The 6565-nt window shown below is 32.4% G+C and overlaps 1 pseudogene; it reads left to right on the plus strand.

The window, feature by feature from the left end:
• Positions 1–373: 373 nt before the first annotated feature.
• On the plus strand, positions 374–3351 carry LOC129903613 (zinc finger protein 3-like; annotated as a pseudogene).
• Positions 3352–6565: the final 3214 nt, after the last annotated feature.

The following is a 6565-nucleotide window of genomic DNA, read 5'->3' on the forward strand; positions in this document are numbered from 1 at the left end:
TTAATTACATCATAATCTATGCATTTTGAGTCATTGTGTAAAACCCCATGAGGATTCATTATTTAGAATTAAAGTGCTAGTTTGAGAAACAAATTTTGGGCTCCATGGGTGGAAAGACTCATGGATAAAAAACCCATATACATTGGGGACACAAAATCCCTATGAAAAGTTGGAGAAAGGAGACTTAAAATTCCTTGAGATGAAAATCCTAGCTTTGCCTTGAGGTTCTTGGGAGAGTTTGAGAAGAGAGGATTTGTGAGTCTTGAGCCTAAGTGTATAGAATGAGGTCTTGGAAGGGTTTAGGGTCTTTATATGGAAGAATTCATCCTCCAAAATGATATTACTTCAAATTAAAACTCATGAAAAGACTAAAATGTCCTTGTTAAAATCTGACCAGAATGGACCTCACAAGGACCCTTCACGGTCTGTGTTGTTCACCATGGTACGTGGTGTGGGCCCATAGTAAGGGATATGGAAATATTTTTTAAAAGGACCTGCATGGTAGCCTATGAGGTTTCACACAAAACCTTTTCATAGTCTATGAAGGGCATTATAGGTCGTGATAGGTGGCAGTGGTGCAGGTTTTGTAGGTGGACTTGCAGGGTGTCCACCACGAGGACACACCACAATGCATGGAGGATTCCACTATTTATGGTGGTTGTCCATGGACCCTACCTTGGGAAGATTTTTGAGGGTCTTGGGGAGGGCTCACCACGGAGGGCTTCGGGCCCATGGCATTCATCACCGTCCGTGGTCCTCCTTCGTGGTTCCTTCCCTCCAAGTGTTGAGTCTCTGAATCTTTACCAAAGTTGCTAACCACTATCCATGGTGCTTACCAAGGCCTGTGATGGCTTCCTTGGTTGGCTCCTGGTGTGATATTCTACAAGTTTCTATGAATTCATCCTTCGTTCCTTGATTTTTGGACCTTTCATAATTTCGGGGTCTGAGAGGTGTGGTCATTAAATCAGATTCTGTGTTATAGCTCATATGGTCTTACATGTTGGTTAATTTTAATATAGGACATATGTATATGTTATATTCTATAAGCTCTTATAATAATATTTTATGATGCATTGACCACAGTTTACGATTTTCAAATGCTTTCAAGTTCTATTACTCATGCTTCTAAGATATTAGTAATGCATCACATGTTCATCTTGACTATGTCTGATTAACATTGTTCATACATGCTTCTCACATACTTAGTACATTCCATGTACTAACACATACTTTTGTATACATTGTATCATAATGTAGGATCGGAAGATCTCATTGTTGGTGAGTCCTCAAGATTCGAGAACAAGAAATTTATGTTTCATTTTCTTCATGACATTTACTTCTATATTTTAGGTGAGCTAGGAGCTTGTCTTATGCCCTATCTAGTTAGTAGATTCATGTTAGATGTTATGGAGTCTTTGCTGTCTTCTTTTTTTATTAAACTTTGGGTTTGATTCCTCTTACTTCATGACATCTATGTTTGGAGATTCATTCCTCTTAAAAGATATCTTTTGTTATGCTTTAATTACCTTATAATTTTTTATAAATGATATGCTAAGAGGATTGGTTGGAGTCTCTCGGGATTTTAATAACTGGAACTCACCTAGGGCCTAGCTTGGATCGTGACAAAATGCTATAAACATATGCTAAATATCCAATATAAATATGTAATTATATAATTTTAGTTATCCATACGACCATACGAATTGGATCCCTTCACCTTTTAAAGTACGCTCATGATAAAAGTACAAATAACATGTAATTAAGGTCTGTTGCATTATCATAGAACTCTTACCAAATATATTTTTCATACCATATATATTTTTTAATTTATTAATTTTTAAAATATATTATAGGCCTCCTTAACCATTAGTTCTCCTAATAGTTCTAACCTTATATTATTGGACTACTTATTTATTAAATTTCCTAATAAATCTTACCATACATTTTTTCAGTTCCTCTTACCATATGTTTTAGGACATCATGATATCTTAATTATTAATTCTCGTAATATTTCTAACCATATATTTTGGTACTCTTTAATTGTTAATTTTTCTATTACTTCTTGCCATATATTTTCATCTTCCTTATAACATCATTTGGATAAGTTGATGGAATTGGATTTTCTAGCAAGTTGATATTATCCCCTACTAGAATTATGATTTGGTTACTTAAATTTGTACATCTATAACACCATACATTAACTAATTTCCCATGTATAAAGGATTTTGCATTTACTACATTGTATATTTAATAGATTCTTTCTCTTAATTCTTATCACAAGTCAATTTCAAGAACATAAACATTAGTATAGTTGAAAAATGGATGGTTTTGCAATGAAAAAACCATGTTCTTCTAGGCTTCTAACTTATCGATGGCCTTAGAGGAATCTCATAATGTCATCACAAACAAAAAGAAGATAACAGAAAAATCTATGGAAGATTTTCAATTGAAGGCACATGATTTATCATCTGGTAGAGTACTTCTTGATCCCAAAGTCCAAAATGATTACATCAAGAAGACGAATATAAATTGTTCAAATCCTGAACTCATGAAAAAAATCGTGAAGGCTATCAATCGAAGATACATGAATTATCAGTTGCTGAAAAACATCTGGATCTCAAAGTCCATAATTGTAACAACAACAAGAAGAATATTAATTGTTCAGATATTGGATGAAATATTTTCAATTCAACTTTGGCTCATGCTAGTGAGTCTTCTAATGAGGCAATTCCAAGTAGAGGGGTTCCTCAAAGGCTAAGATTTTCTCTTGCGGCTTCTACAAGAAAGAATTCTCTACTTTGCAAGCCCTAGGGGGACACCAAAACGCTCACAAATAGGAGAGGACATTGGCTAAAACACAAAAGAAACTTGTTGATGTTGTTACGCCATTTGGCCCTTCCAATTATAATCCTTACTATAACCCTTACTCAAATTTCTATCACACATGCCATTTCGTAGTTCTTTTACCAATCAATCATCATTTGGTGTTGAAGGAGATTCTTATATCATTCATAAGCCTACTTTTTATCCGACATTGCTATTTTTTCAGGATACAATTATTGATTTAACCCTAAGAAGTGGTCATCATCATCAAGCTCATCATCTTTTAGTACAAAACATGTCCTAGGAAATAACAACTTTGATATGATTGGAACTAGAGGGGATGTGTTGGAGAACTCCCTTAATTTTGAGAGTAAAAATAGTGGGAAGGGCTTAAATTCAATGTATTCTCCAGTCAATATTGACGATAATCTTAGTGGAAATAGTTATATGCAGATGAAGTCAAAAGAGAGGGATGCAGAAAAGAATAATGAAGAAGAAGATGAGCTTGATTTAGATCTAAAGATTTAATGTTAGTTTGTCGTCTCCTTTGAATTATTTGGTTATTTCGCGGCGGTTTAATTTATTTGTGCTATGTTTTTATTCAAATATGGTATTATTTAGCAATTTCAGTCGAATTTATTAAATCATTCTCTTTACAATTTGGCTGTCTTCTGGAATATCTTCCAGATTAATTGAAGGAATATCTTCCTTGGGAGGGGATGAAGATGCTTCACCTACTTTGGAATTTATCAAACTCCTGTTTCTCATTCTTAAAACAGGAATGTTATTGGCTTAACTGATAGACAAGTCTCCATACTTTTACATAGAATGTTGATGTATGCTACTATTTGTAAATCTATAAATCATAATGATGATCATACCACTTGTAAAATGATAGTGGCAGGATTTATAGGCCAACTACAAGGTTGGTGGGCTAATTTCTTAACAGATGATGCTCACACTTCTATCACTTCTTCCATAAAGAGAGAAGTAACAATTGAGACAGTCATTTCTAAAGAAGGAACGTCTCAAAGACCTGTCGAAAATGTTCGACAGAATGCCATTTATACATTAGTTCTTACCATTTTAGAACATTTTAATGGTAGATTTACCAATCAAAATGAAACTCTTAGAACCCTTCTAAATGGACTTCGATGTCGATATTTAGGAGAATTTAGGTGGTATAAAGATACCTTTTTAAGTCGCGTAATGGACTTACTTGAAAGTAATAATATTCATTGGAAGACTAAATTTATTGATGAGCTTCTACCATTATTTGCAAAAAGAGTTAGGAAAACCCTTAGAGGAACTCATTCAGCTATTCCTTATGATGTTTATACTTATGGTCAATTAATTGGCACATGCACTCAAGAAAGATTAAATCTGTGCAATGAGCTTAAATTAGCTCAATAATTAAAAGATAATAGCAAAGGGGAAAAATCCCAATTAGGAGATTTTTATACTCAATTTGCTGTAGAAGGCTCTTTTCATAAAACGGGTAAAAAATCTAAAAAATATAGTCAATCTAGTGAAGATAGACCCTATCGAAAATATCATCGCTCTCGTATGAGTAAAGACAAGTGTGAAGCAAAAAGTCTCATCGTAAATCTACTAGATTTATCAAAAATTATTCTAAAAGAGATTTTAGCAAATAAAATGCAATGAATGTGGTCAATATGGCCATATTTCTCCCAATTGTAAACTGCAAAAACTTAAAAGTTTAAAACTTGATGAAGATGTTCTTGATAAAGTCTATGGTTTATTATACACTTTGGGTTTCGAATCAGATTATTACTCTGAGTCAGAATTTCTATTTGAAAAATATGAAAGTAAAATTGAACTTATTGATTTTTCTGATAATGAAAATGATATTTCATCTAATTGTGGCATTAACTGCATAGGTAATAACTGTCCATGTAAAGCTGATGAATTTTATAAACTTCAGTCTCAATTTCAATATTGGAATGTTCATACCATTACTTCTGAGAATGTTATTGAACTATTAAAAGAAATTTCTGATGAAGAAACTAGGAGCAAAATTATTAATATGGCTTCGGCAACAAGCTCCCAGTCTAATAAATCTAAATCTTTTAAGACAAAGATTGATATTGATTCAAAACCTTATTCTTTAACGGAAGTCTTTGCTCGTCTTGATACAAAGACTAATACTATAATAAGGGATACTTCTTTAGATGATCTAAAATTTGAAGTAGAAAAACTCAAAAAAGAGATCAAAGATCTTAGACAAAATCAAATGATTCATTATCATAGGATCTCTCAATTAGAAACTAATGATAATAAAGATGATTCTGAATCGTCACTCCCCTTTGATAAAGGGAAAGGTAATATTGACGTCCTAACTCAAGAAGAAGAGATTGGTGAAATTAGTGAACATTCTTCTAAACAAAATTCATTTTTAGGAATATTACAGATTGTAACTGCTCATCGTTGGTATATTAAATGTACCATTTTAATTAATAATGAATTTACCATTACTAAAACTGCCATGATTGATAGTGGAGCAGATGTTAGTTGTATTCAAGAAGGATTAATTCTTTCAAGATATTTTGAAAAAACTGCTCATGCTGTTAAATCTGCATCTAGACATACTTTACATTAAAGTATAAGTTATCTAACACTCATATTTGCCAGAATAAAGTTTGCATTCCTCATTTTGTTTTATTAGTAAAAGATCAGATGCATCCTCCAATTATACTTGGAATCCCTTTTATTAATACAATATATCCTTTTTCAAAAATAGATGCGAAAGGATTCACTTCCAATTATAAAAATAAAAAAAATATCTTTTTCGTTTATAACTGAACCTGTCACTAGAGATATAAATATTTTAATCCATATAAAACAAAAGCACGTAGACTCTTTACAGCTGGAAATATACAATTTAAATATTTATGATATATTAAAGTCTGCTAAAGTACAAAAAAGGTTAAATTAATCTCTAAATAACTGGCCATTGATGTTTGTCCCGATCATCCCAGTGCTTTTTGAAATAGAAAAAAACATATTGTAGCTCTTCCATATGAAGATGATTTCTCTGGAAAAAATATTCCCACTAAGTCACGTCCTTGTCAAATGAATACTGAATTAGTGGAATTTTGTGAAAAAGAGATGGATAATATTTTACAAAAAGATTTTATTTAGTTTATGGCTGTATTGATTCTTTCAACTGAGCAAGAGGCCTGTCAAATTCCGATACACACTATAGTTAATCGGCAACTAGCAGTTCTAACAGTTGAAAATATTACCCCTTTTATTTCTTTTTAATGGGGACTTACACCACCACTGTATATTAAATATCCGGCATAAATATGAGATTTCTAGCTGGAATTATTATAAGTAAAGATAATATATATATATATATCATGAAGGAGTCAGACTCAGTTAAAATATATAAGATTTTATCATAGTATTATAACTTGGTTCTGAGATGGTGGTACATTCGATTCTGGCACTACTTTATTAATCATGTCTAGGAAACAGTAGTGGTATAAGTCCCTGTTAAAAGGAGATAAAAGGGGCAGTATTTTCCTCTGTTAGAACTGCTAGTTGCTGATTAACAATAATATGTATCGAAATTTGACATGCCCCTTGATGAGGTGAAAGAATCCATACAACCATAAAATAAATAAAATCTTTTTCATATTTGATTTTATCCTTGTTGACAAGGTTAAGGATATAATTTCAAGCAAGATCTGGATGGCCGCGCGGACTGGCGCCTTGT

The sequence above is a fragment of the Solanum dulcamara genome, chromosome 9 (assembly GCF_947179165.1).
Source record: "Solanum dulcamara chromosome 9, daSolDulc1.2, whole genome shotgun sequence".
Lineage (NCBI taxonomy): Eukaryota > Viridiplantae > Streptophyta > Magnoliopsida > Solanales > Solanaceae > Solanum > Solanum dulcamara.